Source organism: Quercus suber, unplaced genomic scaffold (genome assembly GCF_002906115.3).
Source record: "Quercus suber isolate HL8 unplaced genomic scaffold, Cork oak 2.0 scaffold_62, whole genome shotgun sequence".
In the NCBI taxonomy this organism is placed as follows: Eukaryota; Viridiplantae; Streptophyta; class Magnoliopsida; order Fagales; family Fagaceae; genus Quercus; species Quercus suber.
Genome location: NW_027069527.1, coordinates 368,207 through 381,186, shown reverse-complemented (window position 1 = coordinate 381,186; position 12,980 = coordinate 368,207). Strand labels below are relative to the sequence as shown.

At 39.1% G+C, this 12,980-nt stretch overlaps 1 non-coding gene across 1 annotated transcript; it reads left to right on the top strand.

Moving 5' to 3' along the window:
• Nucleotides 1–12,027: 12,027 nt before the first annotated feature.
• LOC112016869 (5.8S ribosomal RNA) lies at nucleotides 12,028–12,183 on the top strand. The gene has a single exon (XR_002883400.1). It is a non-coding gene; the product is annotated as a 5.8S ribosomal RNA (ribosomal RNA).
• The last annotated feature ends 797 nt before the right edge of the window (nucleotides 12,184–12,980 follow it).

Genomic DNA, 12,980 nt, shown 5'->3' with positions numbered 1-12,980 from the left:
AGGAGTCTCTCATCTGATGAAGGACTAACACCTTCACTAAGAACAATCTTCATGACTAGACTGCAGAAAGGAAGAATTGTTCGTGTTGCTGAACGGGTTGATGTTTTCCCATTGATTTGGAATATATGAGCACAGATGTCAATCGATGCACCAGTAATGAGGTCACACAGGAATTTAGCCCTTCCAAGATTGATGAAAGTAGTATTTGAAAGTGGGTAGAGATTGGAGAACATGATCAGCTTTAAAGTTGTCAGTTCAGGTGAAAACAATGCAGTGCTTATAGATGATCATGTGCTTCCCACTTCATGTTCATTCCCAAGAGCATGAAGGATGTCTTGTGCCTGAAGTTCCCAGTCATCGTATGGAGTTCGGTCCACATCTTTTGGTCTGGTGATGTGAAGAGTTTTAGCAATGTAATCTGCATTTATGGAAAATTCTTTTCCTCATACCCAGTATTTCAACTCGACTCCTGTGTATCTGGCATTTGAAAAGAATTCCTTGACCAATTCTTCAGATGCATCCTCAAAGTTTCCAAATAGATCAGCCTAATTTCTTTCTTCAAAAATCTTAGGGATAAATGTTATCCCTAATGTGTTAAACTTGACAACTCTTTCCACAATGGGAGAAGATTCTTTGAAGATGTCTGTGTAGGTCTTTGAGTCAGTGGGGGTCCTAAATCTCTCAATGGTAGGGTCCTTGGATGACTTAGACGATAATCGTGTCCATTTAGCAACCGGAGTTGATGGTTCATCAGTTACAATTCCTTTCTCTCTGGATGAACAATGAGTTATCTGCAACAAAGTCGACACACAGAAAAGAACCAAAATACAATACCACCAGAAGCAAAACATCAGAGTGATTAGTCTTAGTGTGACAAGAGATTTTACAAAATCAAAACAATAGTAACAACTTAGAGAAAATAGGGCAATGAGAAACACAAAGACACAAATGACGAAAATGCCAAGAACAAGATATGAATGGAGCAACACATTCATGAACCACAGTAAATAGCACAATCTCTCAAAAGATAGAGACATGAACAATGCACACATATATTGAGAACCACAGTAAGGGCAAGATAGGAAGAACCAAACACAACATACACAAACCCTCAAACAAAGTTCAAGCCCATAAAATATTCAACAAAACAGAACACTACACAAAGCCATTCTCAACGTTTTAGGCAAACCCATGTTAGAACACAATATATTGCAGAATATAGATGCATCATTCAAATCAAGAAACTAAAGGTCAAAACAGTAAGAATGAAGCAAAGGAAGTAAAACCCATACCTTTTTTTTGGTGTTTGATGAAGACATGATGCAAAAATGGAATCTTTTTCAGTAAGACTCGAAGTGTTTGAGAGAGAGAAATGAAGAAGACAATGAATAGTCATTGATATTCGAGGAAAAACTGAAAAACATTTTTAAAATTATCCATAGAACACAAAACACGCGTTTTTCGCGGCTGGATCAAGTCGCCAGGGTAAGCCGCGAAACACTATGAAACAAGATTTTCAAAAAATCTTCTAAGTGTTTTTCGCGACTGGAAGATCTACCCGCAAGGAAGTCGTGAGATGAGCCGCGAAAATCTCTATATGTCCCTCGCGACTGGACCTTCCACCCGCGAACAAGTCGCCACACTGAGTCACGAAATAAGCAACAACTCAAATTTTGAAAAATTTTCTAAGTCTTTTTCGCGACTAGGGTGCTAACCCGCTAGTGACCCGTGAAAACTCTAGGAGTGAGCTTTGCAACTAGAGTATGTGACTGGACCAACCCGCGACTTAGTCGTCAAAGCAGGACAACATTGTTTTTGAAATTTTTGATAATTTTGTAAAAACAAAACACTTTCCAAAAACAAACTAAAACACTCAAAAATCTTTTTGAGTTTGATCAACAAGGATTGAGTATGTGAAAACACATTTAATCAAGCCTTACATTAGGTTCATCGTAATTCACAATTCAATATAGCAAAGATGTAGCAGCAAATAGTTTCCAGTTGTGGACTTAGGCTGTTAGACTAAACTACTTTAATTTGTGTGCTTCTGCTTTCTCTTACTTTCTCAATCCTGTAAACAATTCTAACATGAACAATCTAAAATTACTACCACAACATGTGAAGTCAAGTGCAGAGCAACTTATGTAAATTCATTATTTCCCAAGGCATTCCCAATCACTACTATATAAACGATGAAGACGCATCAAAAGATTTCCCTGCACAGAGAATATCATGAAGGCTTCCTAGAATCTCAAAGCTTCCGTAGGGTCCTTTGTTTGATTAATATGTCCTATAAGATACGACTAGCCATTCATAGAATAAGAAACCAGTTTCCACTTTCCTCAATTGGGATTTATTTGTTGAAATGTTTATTTTGTTTTGTTTTTGTCTAATCATAATGTTGTTCCAAGAAATTAAATATATGAACATTAACAATTCCAACGAAAAAACAAAGCTTAGTAGCAGCAAAAACAAGAAATGAAGAAAATTGGTAAATGGGGGACCCAGAAAAGAAAAAACCTGAATAATATCATATGCTATACCTAAACGCCACTTAAAACCAGAAGAAGCAGCAACTGTTACTGTTGGCTTCATAGTATAAAGGTGAGGTTCCTCTGCACCACCACAACCAACACCACCCGTGTTCTGCTATAGAATATTAATTAACAAGAGTTCCACATCACACACAACACAGAGACATCTACATTTTTAAGGTCTATATAACCAATTGTCATTTAATAATAGTATTATCTGACAATTAAGACTCTTTTGAAGAAACATAATTCTTTTAAGAATAAAGGCCCCTGTAATATTAACCACATCATGGAACAACACAGTGTACCTTACAGCAAAAAAAATATCTTTACAATATGCCTATTTCATATAAGCAGGTATTTCAAAATAGCTTAACTATACAGCATCCACAGAAAACAGAGTCCATGACTTCATTTTACACAAATAATCTGTTTGGCCTTACCACCCCTGAAAACCAGAGATCAAAACAGTCATCTAACTAAAACCATACAAAATTCTAGTTAAAAACAATATATAGAACTTGGAAATAAAAACAAAACCATCATAATTTGATAGAAAAAGATAAGATTGAAGAGATACCACGTCAGTTTAGAACCTTTGAGATCTATTGTGACAAGCGAAGAGATGGCGCCATGAAAATAGTGGTGATGATAGGTTGCAAGTCGACAATGGTGGTGAAGACAACATGTCTTCCTATCATTAGTAAAGTTACTAGTTAGCAGTCATAAGAGACGAGTATTTGCTGGTAATCTCTTGGATAGAAATAAAACTTTTATGGAGATTTTAATCAGGTTAATATTCTAACCCTACCCAAAGATTACCAACAAATTTTCCTCCTCTCTGATGAAGTTAACTCAACTTTGCTAACATCAGAAAGACTGTTGCGTACACAAGTTCTTTCTCTCAAAATGACTATTAAAAGAGAAAAACTTATATAATGTTAGGAACTAGAGTTCTTCCTTAGCATGCCTGTTTTTTATGCTGAAATTAAAGATGGTCTTTGGGTGATGAAACCGTGGAAATCTCCGGATCCTGATGGATTACACGCCGGTTTTTTTCAGAGATTTTGGCCTGTAGTTGGTGAGTCGGTCAAAACGGAAGTTAAGCTAGGTTTTGAGGAGAGGAAAATTCCTAGCTACCTAAATAAGACCAAAATTTCCCTAATTCCTAAGATTTTGGGCTCGAAAACTCTAGGAAACTATCGTCTTATTAGCTTGTGTAATACGATGTACAAGCTTGTGACAAAAAAATATTGTGTGCAGATTAAGGCCTTTCCTTGACAAGTTTATCTTTCCATTCCAATCAGCTTTTGGTCCGGGTAGGAAGGAGGTTGATAATGCTATTATTGTGCAAGAGTTCATACATACTATCAGCTCTAAGAAAGGCCAGGTGGGTTATATGGCAATAAAGGAAGACTTAGAGAAGGCTTATGGCAAGATAGAATGGAGTTTTGTTGGAGCTCTCTTCTAACTTAACATTTGGAGGGTCTTTAGCCGGTACCCCACCGGTGCCCTTTGATTGGTTCTTCTCTTTTGTTCTTCAGGTGCACCCATTGACGCATGTGTGGACGATCAACTCACTAACGATTTTTGTGCATCATCAAATACCAACAAGGTATCTCAAGAAGGTCTCGTAAGACCTCTCATTCACAATATGTGGCATTAGTATTCTGTTCTGTGTTTCATCAACCATAGTTTGCTACATATTTGTATTATTCCTTATAAAGTAGTAATTAACGTTTAAAATTGAAAAAAAAAATTAAGCATTTGTTATACTACAATTGGTGGAAAATAAAGTGTAAACACCAGTCCACTCTTAGTGTTCTACTAATCTTGATTCCATGAGTTCCTATTTTCCTTGATAAGCATGTTGACAGATAAATAAATAAATAAAAACTGGTAGTGACAACTAAAAATATAATTAAGTGGCTAGATCTATACTGTGTAACGAGAGTATTCATAAATATACATTGTTAATGTTTATGGTACATGAAGAAAATATAGAAGTTAATTAATAATTTGCAGAAAATCATAAGATCTTTAAATCCCACACTACATATTACAAAAAGAGGAGAATTAAAAATATTCAGTTTTCCCTCTGTTTTCATTTTATTTTTTCAATTTTAAAAAACCTGAAATAATGAAAATAAACTATAACTAAGCGTGAGTTTGGATAGGAATGCGTTTGCATTGCGTCTAGTGTTTGCGTTTTTTGGCTGGGTCCTATGCACTGTTTACGAGACCCGCAAGTATGGGAAAACATATATCTAACTTTAAAATTGGGTCCCACAGCACTATTCACACTTTTAAAAATTATTTTGCTACAATGTTTACAGCAAAAAATTTTCAGTTTTCAGCAATAAGCTGTATCCAAACATAGGTCCAAAAGTGCCCTTGTCCATAGCCATAGCCAGAGGGAAAGCTAGAAGGATTAGTTCTACTGGCATTAGGGGCAAAAGGGACGGTTCCTTGGGCAGAAATATCAACAAGAAAGGTAGAAGAAGAAGAAGAGGGTAACCCACCTTCAATGATTCATTCATTTGTTGTAACTCTTGAAAGTTAAGCTCTTCAGAAGGAACCTCCCACCAACCCTTGTTTTCTCTTGCCTTTTTCAGTTTCTAAAGTGCCTTTTCTCACTCTTTCTCAGCCTTGAGTTGCCTGAGAAGCTCATCGCATTGTTGGTTGAGCTCATTGATTCTCACCCTCCAATATTAAGCCTCCAAAGGATGGGTACTACTATCCTCTTGGGCTTGTGAAGGGTTTTGTTTTAGGAAGTGTTGGCCACAGACTCAACTGAGGGATGACCAAATGAAAAGGACTTTCCAACTGGTGAAAAAACTACCACACCAACCTCAGCACCACATAGAGTCACCAACTCACTAGCTTTTTTGTTGATACCAGTCCAGACCTACGTTTTGAGAAAGTAAAAAGACGATCAACCTCTTTGTCTATTTTCTTCATCTCAATCTTTTGTTTTCCCTTGGTCTTTTTGCTCTCCATGGCTAGAAAAATAGAGAAAAGAGATGATGGTCTTTTAATTTCTTGTTTGGCTTGAACAGATGGCTGTCTTGTTTTAGTAGTGATGCATATAAAGAAGTGGAAAGCTTAGGTAATTTTTACTAAACCTAATAGTAATAGTTTTTTTTTTTTTTTGGATTATCCCAAAAAAAAAAAAAAAGTAATTAAATGATTGTATGCCATATTATTTTCTCTTTGAGTTGTCTATTTCTATGGACTACCCTCTTAATTTTGAATAGTGAATTTCATTGATTGGCACTATTAATTTTCTTTTTAACATGCTAGTTATTGATTGTGTTTCATCTATATTCCCTGAAAGTTCAAAAACATGTAAAACACCTTTTAACATTTGGACCCCCAATTACAAAATTACCAATTCAAGCTTTATATCAAACAGTTAATGCGCGGAACATGATAACAAGCTTATAATAGAATTGATAAACAATCTAAGCCAAATATAAACACATCCACAGTAGTAAATATAAGGCAAAGATAAAGGAAGGAAAGATGCAAACACACGGACAACACACGATATGTTATCGAAGAGGAAACTGAAGTCCTCGGCGTAAAACCTCTTTGCCACCCTCAAAGCGGTAAATAATCCACTAAAGAATGTAGTTGGGATACATGAATAGTAGAAGACCCTCCAATCCTAATCTACCCAAGTACCTAAGCCCTCCAAGCTTCTTGCTCCAACAAGGTTACACCGAACCTATTTCTTCTTTAGCTTCCCGGATTCCGCTACTATACCATAGCATCAATTAATGTATATTGGTTCCTTCCAAACTGCTTCTCTTAGCACCAAATGAACCTTCTCACAGACGTGGGTGTGGTGAGATAAGGATTTGGTCAATGGCCTCTCGAGGATGTGACAATGGAGAGGAAGAGAGTAGAGGAATTTGAAGAGTCTGTAAGGTAAAGATTGGGGATGAGGCAATCTTGTTTTTCTCTAGGGTTTTTCTCACAAAAATTCTCTCTAGAAGCTCTATCAATTTAATGGGTATAAGGGTCTATATATAGTGGTGTGTGTTTGGAATACAAAGAGTCAGTTTTTGCCAAATAGGGCTGATTGGTGGCTTGACTTTGCGGCTTTTCCAAGTCGCGAGTTCAAGTCGCGATGTAACGGCCTGGCCAGCCTGAAACTTTTGTCCTGTAGTGCGATAGCTGGCGCGACCCTTCAGCTTCCCTGTGTGCATCTCACGTGCCAGCATTTGGCGGCTTGCAAGCCCGAGTCCTAGCCGTGAAACTCTTCCTTCTTACACATACTTGAACTTTTCTTCACATCTTCTCACACACTACCCTTACAATGATCCTACCTAAATACATGGTAACTAAGTACTTAAATTACAAGTAAATTGGCACGGAATAAAGTTAACAAGATGGTTGATAAATTTCAACCTTACAATCTCCCCCTTTGGCTATTCCGTGACAAAACTCTAAAACAAACTCTAGACTTAACGCGTGAGTTGGGAACAGTTGGAAAACTCACTCACACCTAATTCTAGAATCTGTGAAGCTTTAGAACCATAAGAACAAGAACTCCTGAAACATAACAATGCAATAAGTTCATTGTATGCAGAAAAACTTGTAGTGCAAATGGAGCTAGCATAATGTGATCAAGCACAATGTAGTAAAGTACTAAACCATGGCAAGACCAAAACATGCAATCACTATAACCAAGTGATCACAATGTTCATTCACACTTGGAATGAACATCTGGACATTCAAGTTGACTAACTCAAGGTAAATCACTTGAATGACTAACACTCAACCAATGCACAAATCAGAAAGTATGTGCATCTAGGAAAAATCCTACACAAGCACAAGAGTGACAGTACTTAAAAATAAATGCATAGCATTAGGTTAGAAGTATTGATTCAATAAAGCACAAAGGCTGCATAAAGCATGGCATAAACCATAAAGGCCTACAGGAGTGCATAAACAAACCCTTAAAGTTTACATAAGCAACATGGATACAAACATCTTAACAGAACAGAACATATGCAGCTGAAAAATATCAACAGTATAAACATAAACCAAACATTCAAGAGTTATGAGTTTAAAACAAACTTAAACCACAGTGTATCAAACCTATAACAACAGAAGTTATCCAAGCATAGTATCAAAATTATAAACAAAATAACATATAGTAATGAAATTCCCCCTCAAAGTAGGCACTCCCTCTCAAAAGCTGCCCCAAAAATTCTCCCCCCTTTTGACCGAAATGGCCAAAGGGTCATTGATTCTGGTTAGTATGAATGCTGTCAAACTTGGCTGAAAGTACATCTAGCTGGTCCTGCATTGCTGTCATCCTTTCAGTATGCTGATTCTGAACTTCTCGGAATCCATCAAGTCTTTTTAAAATGATTTGAAAAACATCAGGAGGTACAGCTGATGAAGTGGAAGCCCTGCTCCTCTTGACTCTTCTTCTTGGTGTGGAAGATTGTCCTGCAGCCTCTGCTTTAGTTTCCATAGGATCCCCTTCTTCTTGAACATTCTCCTCTTCTTCTCCTGGAAGACGACTTTGGATCCTTGTGAGGGTAAATTTGTTAATGGCTGATAGAGGAGGCAAAAGACTGATATCCAGAGGGATTGTAACACCCTTTTCTCTGAAAATCCTCATGAGAAGACTAAGAAATATCAGCTTGGGTCTGGATGTGGATCTAGTCTCATCCACTATAGTATCAAAGATGTGAGAACTGATGTCAATGAATGTTTTCTCCTTAAGTTCCATAAGAAAGATAGCTCTGGCATTTGTCAGTGTAGTCATCTTCCTTATAAGATACAGGTTGTACATCATAATGTTGGTCAAACACCTCATTCTGTCCTTGTAGTTAGTGAATTCATAATCCTCCAATCCTTCCAGCCCTAAAACTTTATCAATATCACGAGCATCTAAGGTAAATTCCTTTCGTCTCACCCAACAACTCAACTCTTCCTCCCTTATCACTGCATTTGCATAGAATTCTCTGATTAGAGGGTCACAAACAGGGGGAAGATCACTCATCAATTTTTCCCAACCTCTACCCTCAAAACACTCTGGAATGAAGGTGTCCTTCAATTCCCTGAAATTTACAAATCTCTCCTGAATTATTGTTCCTTTTGAAAAGGAATCCCTATATCTCTCAAAGTGTTTAATAGACCTGAATAAGTTAGGGTCCATTTTCAGTCTCTTGTCAGATTTCTGAGCGAGAGTCTTCTTCTTTGTGGAAGTAGGAGGCATTTGTAAACAAGCAGAAAAGGTCACAACAAAAGCAACAACACAATATGTAGAAGTGTACACATGTTAGTAACAGCATAGTTCAAATACAATAATAGAGAGTGTCAAGCCAACTTACAAGCCAAGAACAGTTATAACAAGAGATTTGAAGAACAAGTCAACCAAGATCATAGATGCAGACTGGAGCACTAAATAATAGAAAAGACAGTGTAAACCACTATCTGACAGATGAAGGTATGACAAAATGAGTATGACAGCTGCAAGATAACCCTAAAGACAGCACCAAAATCATGATATGGTGACCAAAAAAAAAAAATCCAAGCCACATAATCCAAAACTTCAAACAAACTGAAATGCCTCATTCTCATCCATAGTAAAACATAGAAACTCCCAAACTCATAAGCCTAATGAGAATAAAAAGTAACAAATAACACTACTCAGAACAAATACTAGAGTAATGAAGCAAAGACATGATATAAAACATATTCAGCAACAATAGAAAATAGCCTCAAACAAACAACCCCAAACTACTGATAAAACCCTTGTTCGTACACTTCAAAAACCCAATCTAACATCAAAACACAGATTCAAGAATTTAACAGTAAAATCTTGAAATGTGAAGTGAAAACAAGAAAACCCATACCTTTTTCTTGGAATTTGATGCAAACATAATGCAAAAATGGAATCTTTTTCTGTGAGACACGGAGTGTTAGAGTGAGAGAAATGAAGAAGACAATGAATAGTCACTGAAATTCAAGGGAAAAATTGAAAAGTTTTTGAAAATTGACTTTAAAACGTAAAACACGCGTTTTCATGACTAGATTAAGTCGCTAGTAAGTCGCCAAGATAAGCCGCGAAACACTGTGAAACAAAGATTCTTGAGAAATCCTCTAAGTGTTTTTTGCAACTGGAAGGTATACCCTTGAGGAAGTCGCGAGCTGAGCCGCGAAAATCTCTGTTTATCCCTGGCAACTGGACCTTCCACCCGCGAACAAGTCGCCACACTGAGATGCGAAATATGCAAAACACAAATTTGAAAAAATTTCTAAGTCTTTTTCGTGACTGGGATGCTGACCTGCCAGTGACTCGCGAAAACTCTTAGAGTGAGTTTCGCGACTAGAGTATGCGACTGGACCTACCCGCGACCTAGTCGCCAAAACAGGGCAACACTGTTTTAGAAAATTTTGACTATTTTGTAAAAACAAAAGCACTTTCCAAAAACAAAAACAAAAACAAAAAACACTCAAAAATCTTTTTGTGTTTGATTAACAAAGATTGAGCTTGTGAAAACATATTTAATCAAGTACAATCACACAAATGAATATGTAATTCATTGAACATAGACTTGTGTGTTATGTGTGGATATAAAAAATGAGATAGTCCTTAGTCTAATGTGAAGCTTCAATGATCAATTCAATCAAGACATACATAACTAGCACTAGATAATGTGACCTATCTCAATTATAGAAACATGCATATATGACCTCCCATAAGCATTAGATAAGAATTCTGTAAAGCTTTTCATTTGACTCCATATTTAACATATCATTTGCATTTTTTGAGCAAAGAAAATCTCTTTTTCAGATAGATGCCTGAAATTTTTGATATTTCAATTGATGAGTTAGCCTTTGGCTTTTTAGACATCAAATAATTTATTTTGGTCACTTTCCCTTTTTCCTAGTCAAATACTAGTATGTGCGATAGGCTTTTGCAACTCTATATCTCTTTTCATTTGGAGATTTACATTTAGAGAGCTCTTTTAAGTATAAAAATGAAAAGTGGGAAGATATATAGGCACAAGTCTATGTATGTCTCAAGATCAACAAAACCATTCACTGCCCGTCCCTTCTACCAGCGATGCGCTCTTGGCCTTAACTAGCCAAGTTGTGCCTCCGGTGCTGTTACTTTGAAGAAATTAGAGTGCTCAAAGCAAGCCTACACTCTGGATACATTAGCATGGGATAACATCATAGGATTTCGGTCCTATTCTGTTGGCCTATGGGATCAGAGTAATGATTAACAGGGACAATCAGGGGCATTTGTATTTCATAGTCAGAGGTGAAATTCTCGGATTTATGAAAGACGAACAACTGCGAAAGCATTTGCCAAGGATGTTTTCATTAATCAAGAACGAAAGTTGGGGGCTTGAAGATGATCAGATACCGTCCTAGTCTCAACCATAAACGATGCCGACCAAGGATTGGTGAATGTTACTTATAGCAAACGCAATGTGTTATACCATGTTGTGTGTGCTACAATGGATGCAGAAGGTGAAACATAGAATAGGAACACTGAGAACACGTGAGTTACGTGGTTCAGCCTTGTCTGCCTCTGCTGGCACCTTATGAGAAATCAAAGTCTTTGGGTTCTGGGAGGGAGTATGGTCGCAAGGCTGAAACTAAAAGGAATTGATGGAAGGGCACCACCAGGAGTGGAGCCTGCGGCTTAATTTGACTCAAATGGGAAAACTTACCAGGTCGAGACATAGTAAGGATTGACAGACCAAGAGCTCTTTCTTGATTCTATGGGTAGTGGTGCATGGCCGTTCTTCGTTAACGAACGAGACCTCAGCCTGCTAACTAGCTAAGCAGAGGTGACCCTCCGTGGCCAGCTTCTTAGAGGGACTATGGCCGCTTAGGCCAAGGAAGTTTGAGGCAATAACAAGTCTATGATGCCCTTAGATGTTCTAGGCCGCACGCGCGCTACACTAATTTATTCAATGAGTTTATAGCCTCAGTCGACAGGCCCAGGTAATCTTTGAAATTTCATCGTGATGGGGACAGATCATTGCAATTGCTGGTCTTTAACGAGGAATTCCTAGTAAGCGCGAGTCATCAGCTTGCATTGACTACATCCCTACCCTTTGTACACACCACCCGTCGCTCCTACCGATTGAATGGTCCAGTGAAGCATTCGGATCATGACAACGTGGGCAGTTCGCTGCTGATGACGTCGCGAGAAGTCTACTGAACCTTATCATTTAGAGGAAGGAGAAGTCGTAACAAGGTTTCCGGAGGTGAACATGCGAGAGTATAATTGTCGAAACCTACACAGCAAACAACCCGCAAATTGGAGACAATCGATGGGGAACGGGGGGCGCTCGTCGCCCCCCACACGGGCAGGGACCTCACGTCTCTTGCCTGCAAATCGAACCCCGGGGAAAAACTTGCCAAGGAAATCGAACCAAGAGAGCCACACTGGAGGCCCCAGACACGGTGCTCCCCCGGCGTCAGCATCTTACGAATTATTTAAAACGACTCTCGGCAATGGATATCTAGGCTCTTGCATCGATGAAGAACGTAGCGAAATGCGATACTTGGTGTGAATTGTAGAATCCCGTGAATCATTGAGTTTTTTAACGCAAGTTGTGCCCGAAGCCATTCGGCCGAAGGCACGTCTGCCTTGGTGTCACGCATCGTTGCCCCCCAAACTTCGGTTCGGGAAGGGTGAAAAATTGGCCTCCCGTGCATGCTTGCACGCATGGTTAGCCCAAAAGCGAGTCCTCGGCGATGAGCGCCACTACAATCAGTGGTTTTTCTACCCTCGTTCCCCATCGTGCGCGCCCCATTGCTCGAACGCACTTTTACGTCCCTAACGCGTTGCCTCGGCGGTGCTCTCAACGCGACCCCAGTTCAAGCGGGACTACCCACTGAGTTAAAGCATATTAATAAGCGAAGGAAAAGAAACTTACAAGGATTCCCTTAGTAACGGTGAGCAAATCGGGAACAGCCCAACTTGAGAATCGAGCGCCCTCATGGGTGTCTCCGAATTGTAGTCTGGAGAAGCGTCCTCAGCGGCGGATCGAGCCTAAGTCCCCTAGAAGGGGGTGCCGGAGAGGGTGAGAGCCTCTTTGTGCCCGGGCCCTATTGCATCACAAGGCGCTGTCGGTGAGTCAGGTCGTTTGGGAATGCAACCCCAATCGGGCGATAAATTCCATCCAATGCTAAATACGGGCAAGAGACCGATACAAACAAGTACCGCGAGAGAATGATGAAAAGGACTTTGAAAAGAGAGTCAAAGAGTGCTTGAAATTGTCTAGAGGGAAGCGGATGGGGGCCAGCAATGCGCCCTGGTCGGATGTGGAATGGTGACAGCCGGTCCACCGATCGACTCGAGGCGTGGACCGATGCGGATTACGGCGGTAGCCCAAGCCCGGGTTGTAGTTATTCCTGTGGAGACGTCGTTGCTGCGATCGGGGCTGGCAGTGT